This window comes from Crassostrea angulata, chromosome 6 (assembly GCF_025612915.1).
Source record: "Crassostrea angulata isolate pt1a10 chromosome 6, ASM2561291v2, whole genome shotgun sequence".
Lineage (NCBI taxonomy): Eukaryota > Metazoa > Mollusca > Bivalvia > Ostreida > Ostreidae > Magallana > Magallana angulata.
The window spans coordinates 2,773,254-2,786,391 of record NC_069116.1 but is presented as its reverse complement, the minus strand read 5'-3'; the positions used below and the strand labels follow the sequence as shown (position 1 = coordinate 2,786,391).

The following is a 13,138-nucleotide window of genomic DNA, read 5'->3' as shown; positions in this document are numbered from 1 at the left end:
CTAACATAGCCTCACCCACATGCCCCTCGTCTCCGGACCCCTCTAATGAGATTGTGTTTTGTACCTGTCGGCGCCCGGACGACGGGAAGTTGATGGTACAGTGCGATCATTGTGATGAATGGTTTCACGGTCTGTGTGTGGGTGTCACCTCTGAGGAGGCCTCCACCTTGGAGCAATTTGTTTGCCCTAATTGTGTTGGGGGGTTGTTAATCGTCTTGTCCTCTTTTTCAGAGATTCCGATAGCGACGATGATTACGCCTCCTCCCGCCGTGAGTGGAGGTATGAAAGAGCACCGATGGCAGGCCCCCCTGAGGAGCCGCCATCGCAGCCTGATGACGAGGAACCGGGTGCAAGAGGTCCCTCCCAACCCGGAGACGGAGGAAACCTGATGGCTGGCCCCCCTGTGGAGCCGCCATCACCGCCTCACGATGAGGAACATGGTGCCAGAGGTCCCGCCCACCCAGGAGACGGCCCACTTCACCACAGGAGGCGGTCACCTCTCTCTTCCTGTCCCTTCCCCAACTGTCCAGAGAGGACGCACAAGCTGAGGGACCATGTGACCCTCTACCACCTCCACCCTGTGTTCCGTAGGTCTGTGCCTTTGGGGGATGAGGCCACCTCTATGAGATTGAGGGTGTGCGAGTGGCTGACGGACCATCTCATTGGAACCTGGGCCACCTTGACTGACCTAGTGCAAAGTGTGCCCACTTTCCAGGTTTTCCGGGAACCTAGTGCAGGTGTTCCAAGGGACTTGAGAGACGCCATGGACAGTTTGTGCCATTTTGTGCAGGAGAGCCCGCCCCGCGTTTACCGCCTGTGGGGCGTGCTCCACCCTGCCCTGCTGCTGCACTGGAGGGTGCAGGTATACCTTGTTGCCCGGTTGAGCCCGGCGTTACGCAGGGCTTACCGGGCCCTGTTTTCGGACGAGACTATTGCCGGGCACCCCTTGTATCGCTATGGGCTGCGGTACCTGGTTGTCCCTCCCGTTCCTGCCCCGACGGTTAGGGGAGTGGTCGTCGACCCACCAGCCGCAAGCAATGAGGATGCCACTCCCCCCCGACACCTCCTGGGCCAACCTGACCCCCGTCCGGATGATGATGAGGCCAGTCAAAAGAGGGATGCCCCCCAGGTGGGGGAGGTTCCCATTCCGGAGCAGAGTGAGAGCTCCCTAGTCCTTTGGGAGCCCTGGCGCCCGGGAGCAGGAGCAAGTTTCGCCCGCAACCCGGAGTACCCTCGTCCCCCTCCTGGAGCCCTGACCGGGGGGTACGTTTTGGCGGAGATGCCGCGGGGTTACCCTGGAGCTCGCAGGGTGCACATCCTGATCCTCCAGGAGTGGTAGGGTGAGCTACCATCACCCCTACGGGCGGAGGCCAGTTTTGATTTGGCCTTGGCCGCCCGGCTGATTTTCATCCCGGCTGTTGCTGGGATGGGCGTTGTAGCGCCACCCTGATTGTGGGTCCCACCTGTAGGTGGGACCAGGTTCCCTTTCATGTTATCCCGGCTGTTGATGGGATGGGCGTGATTGCCCCCCTGAAACTCGGTGGTCCCACCTGTAGGTGGGACTGGCTCCCCAGAAAGAAGACGGAGGGGAGTGTGGTGTTCGTGGAACCATTTCTAGTACGAGCTACCTAGTAGCCATGACGTCAAAGGGCGGGAAACCGCTCGTGCAGATTATTCCAGAAGCTGACAGCTACATGTGAAGATGTATAGGTGAGTTCGGGGCAACCCACGGTTATTATATAGATAGTGTTAGGTAGATAAACACCATAATATGAAATGCTTTGTTTAACTTGCTGTCTATAGGAAGTACATATACGTGTACATGTTTGACTTTGAAAAGAAAATGTATTTTTATATTCAATTATAATTGCTTTTGCTGACATAAAGTGAGGAAATGTGTCTGCAAAATATTTCTCATTTATGCTGTGACTTGAAAAATCGAAGAAAATAGACAAAGTTTATGATGGTACATGTAAATGTATGATGATAAATCGGCAATTTTATATGCTTCAAAAACTGTAAAACCTATCAAATGAAGACCTAAACCTTCTTCAGATTGAAGTATATTGATTCAATATTCAGATTATTATTTTTGTTAGATTTTTTTGTGCTCCATGTATTTAGCTACTGGTTTGGAAAAAAACCCAGAAAATGTACCGCAATATAAACTAAAGCGGTGACGTCATAAGAACTTATTGAATCAATATTAAAATTATTATTTTTGTCGGAAATTTTTGTGCATCATGTATTTAGCTACTGATTTGAACAATCAGAAAGTGACCTGCAATTATAAAATGTAATTCATACTAAAGCGGTTATGTCATAAGAAATTACTGTCAAAGCAGCTACTTCGAAGATTGAAATATTTTGTGATAAAGATCTGTTTTTCTTTTCATAATATTCTTTCTGTTGATACCAACCAACCAATTATAAACATGCATTTTACATATTTCGCAACCAAGTTGTAAAAAGAGACACGGAGTACCCCATCATCTTCACAACGTCTTGACCTGAGTGGAAATTTAAGACTAAAAATATCATTATCTTTATTTTATCAAATGAAAAAAATGGTGATAGTTATTAGTTTTTAGACCTAAAACGCAACAAATACAATTGTATCTATATTCTTCATGTTTCATCGTAAAGGCGCTGATAAAACACAGGCGCTGATAAAACACAGGTAAAAATCCAGGTAAAATCTTTGACTGAAAGCAGACAATAATTGCTATCACAACACAATTCACACCTATTGTTCTATACCCAATTATCAAATGTGTGCAAAACGGGAACACACCGGAGAATCCTTTGGGGACAAGAGGGCATTATCAACATGTAAAATGTATATTTTACATGTTGCGAAAAATTTCTATAGTTTTAGCTTGGTAAATTAACGTTATTTACTCTTCTTAATTATCGTGAAATTCCTCCGGACTGTGATGGGATAGAATGAAAATTAATGTTTATCAAACGTCTTAACTGTAACAAAGAAATAGGACATCAAAGTAATCAAGTGCAGCTTTAGGAAAGATACTTATTAGAAAGGCAGGATTGAAGGACAATGGTTTCAGCTAAGAAATGTGTGTTTGACAGTAAGTCTAATAGAGTTAATGCAATTACATAACAATTAGCGGATTAACGCAGGTGAATAAATGGGCGTTTACCTAGACAATGGTCGGTTAGGGATCAAGAAATATATTCTCTGATTGGATGATTTATACATGTCAATTATTTAGTTGGTCACGCCAGTAAAATATTATTATATGTTTTATAGATGATTCAAAATTAATCTAAGAGAGGAGAGAGTTAGAGTTCGATAGTTAGAGGTTAAGAGTCAAGGTACAAGTCGTCCGTCTAATCCGTTACGTTTTCCCTCACTGTCATATGTAGGTTAACATTTAGTTAGAATTATTTATAATAATTATTTATATTTTTTAATGTGTACGGAGTGGAGAGTAACTGTTTATATGATTGTGTTTTTAAGTGGAATAAATGTGGAAAATACAGCGAGTGTTGAGCTAATTCCCTAGTAATCGCCCGGTACGGAAAATACCCCATACGGTACAAATCCGGCGGTTATAATATGATAGGTTTGTAACATATTCTACAGATTCTGTTTGACATGCACAAAATTAAATCTAGAAAGAGTGATAGACGTTTAGCATAAATAATGCAAATATATAGAAAATGTCTGAATTCTTTTAAAGCCATATTTGGCGGGAATTTTACATTTGAAGCCATATATCTTAAATTTGACATCACTGACCCCTACGTTTTATAATGTCAAAATAATAATGAATACATATCTATGCAAACTGGATTGATCATATAAAATTCATGGGATGATCCTTGTTTGTATAACACAGAACTGTTAGCTCTCTATCTTGTTACGACTTACAATCAAATTTTGTTGATCGTTAGAAATGCATTACTAAAAAAGCATTGTAAAGAATAAAAATTAATAACAAAATTTGACCAAAATCGTGATCTTGCCCTTTCAAAGACCGGTAAAGGACCATTATATATTGTTATACTTTCATGTTAAATACTGAAATCTGATTGGTTAAGACGCAGTTAATAATATTTACTATTACCCTCAGCGTTAGCAACGCACTTGGCAACGGGTAACATTAAAAAATGTTACATGCGCGAAAATTATGCGCGTACGGTTCGCTGTAGAATTCACGTTATTCCTATATAAAAGCAGTAAAATTTTCTTAAAAATTTTAAAAAAGACATTCAGTATAACAAAATAAATAGTGCCTGTTTGGGAGGATAACAGTTGAAATTGACACCCCTCGAAAACCATTGTCAACCTCCGCTTCGCGTCGGTTGACAATGGTTTTCTCGGGGTGTCAATTTCAACTGTTACCCTCCCAAACAGGCACTATTTATATAATATTATAGATATAGATAGATATATATATATATATATATCATTTTGAAATAATATCGATTTAAGACCGTTCTTTTACCTTTGATTTTCCACTAAATTACCAACCAATGTCAAACGGAGCAGTATATATATATATATATATATATATATATATATATATATATATATATATATATATATATATATATATATATATTCGTATGTATGTGTATTTGTGTAACTTAGCAACATGTTGTCAAACTTCTGATGATTTAAAATGAAACTAGTTGAGTTTATTTCGGTGTTGTGATTTTTTTCATATATATATATATATATATATATATATATATATATATATATATATATATATATATATATATATATATATATATATATACTGTGATTACATTCTGTACTTTGATTCTAGTCTAGAAAACAATGTAATGTTATACGGAAATACTATTCAATATTTGACAAACTTATTCTTCTATTGTATTACGACCAATACATTCTTTCATCTTTTATCTTCATTGATTAATGTTTGTTGTTGCATTCTCTGAAAAAATCTTATTAGAAAAAGAGCTCTAACCACAAACTATAAAACACTTTTGTTTTTTATTAGATAATTTTTATTTTTAAATCTTCCAAATAAATATGTTTCTGAAAATACAAAGTTTAATGTTTTAACAATGTTTTGATACTTGTGTAATGGTAAACATCAAATGATTTTTAATTTTTTTATGAAAAAAAAGAAAAAATAAGTTTGATGAGTACATATATTTACTCTTTTATAAACTGAAAAAAGTCAACAATCAATAACAGGTAACTGACATAAACATATAACAGATAATATAAAGGTGAAGGAAACTAAAAATATATTCTACAATAAATCAATTACTTATCATTTACTCTAATTGTAAATCGGTTTAATTTCTTTAAAAACCTCGAAACAATGTATAAATAAAGAAACTCAATCGCTTAATTTAAATTTCCCGCCGCTATGACAGCTGCCATAAAACTTCAATCCATGACCTCACACCATCTATTCCAGTTTGTTTTATCAACATAGCATCAGTATTAGCAAATCGTGATATGCGCTCTAAATGCCAAGTTCTGGAAATTTTGAAACAATATTGATTTAAGACCGTTCTTTTACCTTTGATTTTCCACTAAATTACCAACCAATGTCAAACGGAGCAGTGTTCGTTGAAATCTAAAAGCTGAGATTGGTGTCGGAGGAACCTCCGCGTAGTTGTAGAAATTGTCAGGAGATGCCAAGTATCGTAGAAATTGCAATTGTCTGTCGTCGTTAATTCGACATGATAATTCCGACTTTAGAGAATGTATTGTAAACATACCGATTACAATTATAACATACTTATTCAGTTAGCGAAAATCTCGACTTAGGTTAAAAATTAAACGAGGTAATTTTCAACTTTGAATGATAGCACGTTATCAGCTGTCATTTTTAAAAATAAAAATGCATTTATTCATGCATATATGTATTAATTTTTTGGATTGACATGTGAACCTAAACATTATCAATTTTGATCGGTCAACTATACTTGAGGAAATTAAAAGAATAAATCAGCGTTTTATCCATAGCACTGTGTACATTGTATATCTGTAAACAAAACCGGCCGGAATAGATAATGTGAAGAAAAAATAATTAACTTTTTTTTTTGTTTTTACTACAAAGAGTTCTACATCATGTCAGCCTCCTGTAAATACGATTTCTCTAACTTTAAACGTGTATTATAGCTTAATTATGTAGTTTATTTTGAAAACAGCATGACCACGTGTGATGATTTAAACCACTTTAATAATATAAATAAAATTGACTTTGACCCGTGCGTGCACGGGTTAACATTGCATATCGGACATTTACAAAATAGGTACATTGACACACCTTATTATTGACATTTACATAACAATATTGCTATTAGAACCATTTTAACAAGACCTTGGACTTTCGGTAGGATGTTACTATATTTTTGCGTCAAAACAAAGTTGAAAATGACGCTGGTTTTGTAACGTGTAGGGGGTAGACTATCTGTCTGACGTTACTATGGGATAAGGGTCTGCGTAGAATCAGACCTCGGAGAACAAAACAGATTGACACAACGTATTTACAAGATCTTGGTCTTCCTGGACCAGGCTATGGATGAAACCGAGCACCGTCTCAATTAGATGTCTTAGACCTGTGACCCAAACCAAGGTCTCCGTGCTACCTGGTGAGCCTTTACCAGGTTACTTCTCAGTAACAAGGGTATCTGCGCTACTACTGGGTCTATACAACAGAGGTTCAAACGCCTCGTATAACCCAGTTCCCTATAGAGGATACCAACACCTCTTGTAGCCAAGATGCTCAACCGAGGATACCAACACCTCGAAGAGCCCGATACCCTAGAGAAGATGCCAACACTTCTCTTATCTGAACTCACTATGTGTTTAGCCTTAATAAATTCTCTGACAAGCTGTAGCTTAACGATAGGGGATGCCAACACCCCTATCTCCGTCGAGAACGTAACCGCTACCAAAGTGATCAACACTTTAACTCGCAGAGAGTACTCAAAGTCAAGAGTTTCAGAGAGACGTACACAGACTATAACCACGTAGTCAAATCTCTCTCACACACACACGGAAGAGCCTTATATAAATAAACTGCTCTAAACAATAAATGGGTGTTTAGTTTCATCCATGCCATATTTTGAATAAATAATACTGCCTGTATTATACAGAAACCTCTGTTATCTCTAAATCTAAGTATTTATTATTATTATGATTATTATTGTAAAGAAGATCAAATAATATATTAATGATTAGAGATAATTAACAAGCATTTAATGATGTAAATCAATATAACCAAGGGAGGTAACTCTATAACAAAAATGCGTGCCTCGCTACATTACCCCCTCCCTAAGTTTATGCGCCCTCGCATAAAATATGTCTTTGACTAAGACAACTGGCTAATATCTAACATAGTCTTGCAACCAGACTGGTGGTCTCCGTGTTCGCTTATTCTCTGAGCAAACACCCTCGAGATTGCTTTCCCTATCCGATTCGTCCCCATCGGATCTTGGTAACTCATCATCATCAGCTGCCTTTAGATCTGCATCTACTTCTTCGTCTGCCAACACTTGGGACTTGTGTAGCTTCAGTCTGTCTGCATGAATGACCTGTAACTTGCCCCGATATCCACAGTCTACCTCATAGAGCAGGTCAGACTTCTTGCCTACAATAGTGTATGGCCCTCTCCAGTAACTAGTAAACTTGGGACTGTGGCCTACCTTCCTCTGTGGGAAGAAAACATACACTTTGTCGTTCTTAGCAAAGCGTTGCCAGTGCACCTTTGCATCATGATACCGCTTTTGTCTGCGCATTTCTTGCCCCGTGTGATAACGCACTGCACTATGCGCTTCTTCCATACGAGCTTTTAGCTCCCATGCCCATTTATGCTGTGGAACTTCATTAACATCTGGTGGCATCTCGTACATAATATCGAGAGGTGTCGCAACCTCTCTCCCAAGCATCAGAGAGTTTGGAGTAAACCCCGTAGTCTCATGCTCTGCAGACCTGTATGCCATCATAACGTACGGCAAGTGAACATCCCAGTCTTTATGGTGTTCATCTACATAGGCGCTAAGCATTGTTGCTAATGTTTTATTAAAGCGCTCGACCATGCCGTCAGACTTGGGGTGATACGGCGTTGTCCTTGTCTTCTTTATCCCTAAAAGCTTGCAGACCTCGGTAAATAAGCGACTCTCAAACTGCGAGCCTTGGTCAGAGTGAATTACATAGGGAACCCCAAGCCTCACAATGAATTGTTCCACAATAATTTTTGCAACGGTTTCAGCTTCCATGTTCTTCATTGGAAAGCTTTCCGTCCACTTGGAATAATAGTCAGAAATTACCAAGATATATCTATTCCCTTTCTCTGTCATTGGTAGTTCTCCAAGTATGTCAGTGGCAATGCGCTCCAATGGCACTCCTGTCTGTGTTATCTGCATGGGCGCTCGTTTGTTTTTCTGACACCCTTTTCTTCGGCTACATTTGTCGCATCCAGCGATGTATGCCCGAACATCAGACTGGATCCCTGGCCAATAATAGCCCTGACGGATTTTTGATATTGTCTTAGACACACCAAGATGTCCTGATGATCTATTGTCATGGTATTGAGCCAGGACCGTGCGTCGCTCACTGTATGGCACAATGGCTTGCATCTTTGTACCTTTGTTATCAGCCCATTTCCGATACAGAATGCCGTTGTCAATGGTCAGAATTTCGAACTGAGACCAAAGTGACTTAAGGACTCGTCCTTCGCTGCTGATTGTAGCATAATCGGGTTTCTTTCCACTCTCGACCCATTGCTTGACCATCTTTAAGCGTTGGTCACTATCTTGGAGACTTTGCATAGACATTGAGGAAGGTTTAACTTCGACATGAGAGACAACTGGTGCAGTTTCACGTTCCTGGTCCGCAGTAAAACCACATTGCTTACATGGTTTGCGACTGAGTGCGTCAGCATTAGCATGTTGTTTGCCGGGACGGTGTTCAATTTTCATGTCAAAAACGCTTAGCGACTCCAGCCACCGAGCCAACTGTCCTTCGGGATTCTTGAAGTTTAGAAGCCAACGCAAGGAACTATGGTCTGTGCGAACTGTAAACTGCTTTCCATACAGAAAATGTTTAAAATACTTGGTAAAGTAGACAACTGCGAGCAACTCTTTTCTGGTGACGCAGTACTGGCGCTCAGGCTTAGAGAGAGTACGACTAGCGTAGGCAACGGGCCTTTCTACACCGTCAATGCTCTGAGATAAAACGGCCCCTATCGACATATTGCTGGCATCCGTATCCAGGATAAATTCATGGCTAAAATTTGGCATTGCCAGCACAGGTGCCTTACATAGTCTCTCTTTTAAATCAAGAAAGGCTTCTCTGCATTCCTTTGTCCATTCCATGGCACTTCCTTTCTCTGTAAGCTTGGTCAGCGGTTTGGCTCTTTCAGCAAACTGTGCTATAAACCGTCTGTAATATCCACAGAGACCAAGGAAAGAACGGACTTCGCTCACATGGCATGGCTCAGGCCAATTTTTCACTACCTTAACTTTCTCTGGATCTGTTGCGATCCCTTCCTCTGAAATGACATGGCCCAGGTACAACACTTTCTTGGCAAACAATGTACACTTCTTAGCTTTCAGTTTAAGGCCAGCATCAAGAAGTCTATCAAACACGGTTCTTAAATTCTGGATCATGTCTTCAAATGTCTTCCCTACGATGATAATATCGTCTAGGTAGATCAAGCAGGTTTCCCACTGCAAACCTGTCATAACTTTCTCCATCAGTCTCTGAAATGTTGCCGGTGCGCAACTTAGACCAAATGGCATTTTCTTAAATTGAAACAGCCCTTTCCTTGTTATAAATGCTGTCTTTGGACGGTCTTCTGGCTTAACTGAGACTTGCCAATACCCGGAAAATAGATCGAGAGTACAAAACCACTTGTTGCCTGACAAGCTATCTAATGACTCGTCGATCCTGGGAAGCGGGTAAGCATCCTGTATTGTCACTTTGTTAAGCTTCCGATAGTCAACACAGAAGCGTGTGGAACTATCCTTCTTACGCACTAAAACTACTCCAGCTGCCCATGGGCTGGACGACGGCTCAATGATTCCATCCCTGAGCATCTCTTGCACATGCTCATCTACGGTATCAGCGGAATGATATGGAAGTCGACGCAAAGGCTCTTTTATTGGTTTAGCATTACCAACATTTATCTCATGTTCTACAACATTGGTAGAACCAAGCTCAGAGTTGTCCTTTGCGAACAAATGATTGTATTCTCTTAGAAGACTCCACACAGCTTCTTTCTGTTGGTCTGACAAGTCCTCACTGCAACGACCTAACAAACTCTTCAACTGATCATCAAGGCCTGAGGACTGTGTGGCACTTTTGTGCACGATACCAACATGTTCAACAGGGGTTATCTGAGCCAAGAGCGTTCCTTTCCTGACTAAGCATGATTCGTCAGAGGGGTTCAGCAATCTTACAGGTACTATGTTAGCACTCTGTACTAATGTTCGTCCAACAATTGCTGGTAAATCGTTTCTATCTCTCTCCACAGGTTCAATAATACCATCACAATTGTAGAAACATTCGCCTTTAGGTACACAAATCTGACCAGACACAATAACTTCTTGATTTTCAGGGATCGTAACTTGGTTCATATTCACAACCCTAAAGCAACCAAAATGACCTTTCTTTTCCATGTGAAATTTATTAAGCTTCCCAATACAAAGTTCTTGGTTCGGCACATCGACCATGCACCGATACTCTGTTAGGAAGTCTAGGCCAATGATACCATCGACTGTTAATTCAGCTACAGCGGCTGTGACATTACATGAAAAATTGTCTATCTCCAAAACAAACGTTCCCTTTCCAGACACATTTAACATTTTCCCACCTGCATCTAGTACATTCTTCTGCATAAGCTCTAGAGCAGGCATGCGGTCATGAGCAATTATTTGGGCTATTGCTGAGGAAACAAGTGTCAGAGTAGCACCCGTATCAACCAGTAGGTTCACTTCAATGCCTTGAAGTCTGAACCGTAGAAACATTCCGGCTTCTACACCAATCGTATTGGCGCCTACTGAACCACTTGCTTTACTTTGCTTTTCCTCATGCTGTTTAAAATTCCCAGCATTCGACTTCCGATTCTTTAAAGCATAGCAGTCTTTGCGCATGTGTCCAGGCTTGTGACAATAATGACACTTTATGACTTTCCTCTTTGTATGCTCCCTTCTATCGTCACTTGCTGCCATAGACGAGGGTTTTCTTTGTCGGATTTCGTCTACATCTCTTTGGAGTTTATCAAACTTGCTAGTGAGGTCTTTGATCATCGTCGCTAGATCACTCTCGTTTGAACTTTGTACCTCGTTAACTGTTTCAGTCACTGTAGTTCTTAAATGGCTCTTATGTTCAGCCCTGTTGAATGCTTCCAACTCAACAGCTAACTTAACAGCTTCATTGAGGTTTGTGGGACGCGATTGTTTTATCCGGATTCGCATGTCAGAATCTACCAGAGCATCCACAAACTGATCTTTGGACAGGGTCTCTCGTATTTCTAAATTAGCCGTGGGGTATGCCAGATTCGCTAGTCTACGAATGGCTTGGGCTAGCTCTGGGAGTGATTCACCTGGTCTCTGCCGACGTTCTTTCATTTGCACCCTGTATAGCTCTGTTTGGCCTGGAGGAGCAAATCTCTCCTCGAGAACTTTAACCAGTTCATAATAATCAGGAATCGCTCCTTTGGGTAAGTTTCCAAGAACCCCCAATGCATTTCCTCTCAACGATACAGCTAAGTAAGTGCCCTTACTTCTCTCTGTCCAACCATTCAAATCTGCACAGGCCTCGAAGTGGCTATGGTAGTCCTGCCAAGGGATCGAACCATCATATGTGGCTGGCTTCATATTCACACCAGTAGATTTGTTCGCTTTTTCGCGTGTGTCACGGGCATCTCTCCTAATAGGAGATGGGAACCTGACTCTAGGTGCTTTGCGCACTGTTACGCTTGGAGCAAGGTGATCATCCTCTAAGAAATCAGTCATAGGAGACACTTTTTCTCTCGGTTCCAAGTAATCATCATCTGAGAACTCCGTCCTGGGAGGTCTTTTGTCTTTCGGTCTAGCACCCATATCAGCATAGTTTAAAACCTCGTTGCTCTGCGCTCTTGGACTTTCACCGTGCTGTTTTGTACGAGGCAGTGCATTTGTTGCCAAGACTGGTGATGCACTTCGTCTTGGTAACATAGATGGACGTCCCGTGTCCATCCCAGAGTCGTCTAAAGCAGGTTCCTTAGTTTCTCTGGGCAGAGGGGTTGAGTGGTCTCTGTGCGCCAAACTATCCTGAAGCTTCTTCAGCTTTTGATCTATGAACGAGATCTCTCTTTCAACTTCATCCATACTGACCTATTACAGTGTTTTGCAGCTCTCCGATATCCCACCGCTGCCACCAAATTTTGTGTAACGTGTAGGGGGTAGACTATCTGTCTGACGTTACTATGGGATAAGGGTCTGCGTAGAATCAGACCTCGGAGAACAAAACAGATTGACACAACGTATTTACAAGATCTTGGTCTTCCTGGACCAGGCTATGGATGAAACCGAGCACCGTCTCAATTAGATGTCTTAGACCTGTGACCCAAACCAAGGTCTCCGTGCTACCTGGTGAGCCTTTACCAGGTTACTTCTCAGTAACAAGGGTATCTGCGCTACTACTGGGTCTATACAACAGAGGTTCAAACGCCTCGTATAACCCAGTTCCCTATAGAGGATACCAACACCTCTTGTAGCCAAGATGCTCAACCGAGGATACCAACACCTCGAAGAGCCCGATACCCTAGAGAAGATGCCAACACTTCTCTTATCTGAACTCACTATGTGTTTAGCCTTAATAAATTCTCTGACAAGCTGTAGCTTAACGATAGGGGATGCCAACACCCCTATCTCCGTCGAGAACGTAACCGCTACCAAAGTGATCAACACTTTAACTCGCAGAGAGTACTCAAAGTCAAGAGTTTCAGAGAGACGTACACAGACTATAACCACGTAGTCAAATCTCTCTCACACACACACGGAAGAGCCTTATATAAATAAACTGCTCTAAACAATAAATGGGTGTTTAGTTTCATCCATGCCATATTTTGAATAAATAATACTGCCTGCATTATACAGAAACCTCTGTTATTTCTAAATCTAAGTATTTATTATT

The 13,138-nt window shown here is 41.1% G+C and overlaps 2 long non-coding RNA genes across 2 annotated transcripts; both read right to left on the bottom strand.

Annotated features, from left to right (window-relative positions):
* Positions 1 to 6,426: 6,426 nt before the first annotated feature.
* LOC128186899 (uncharacterized) lies at positions 6,427 to 6,832 on the bottom strand. Its single transcript, XR_008243992.1, has 2 exons — positions 6,761 to 6,832; positions 6,427 to 6,722 (listed from the first exon to the last, which is right to left on the bottom strand). It is a non-coding gene; the product is annotated as an uncharacterized LOC128186899 (long non-coding RNA).
* A 5,582-nt stretch (positions 6,833 to 12,414) lies between these two features.
* On the bottom strand, positions 12,415 to 12,820 carry LOC128186604 (uncharacterized). The gene is made up of 2 exons (XR_008243965.1): positions 12,749 to 12,820; positions 12,415 to 12,710 (listed from the first exon to the last, which is right to left on the bottom strand). It is a non-coding gene; the product is annotated as an uncharacterized LOC128186604 (long non-coding RNA).
* Between the last annotated feature and the right edge of the window lie 318 nt (positions 12,821 to 13,138).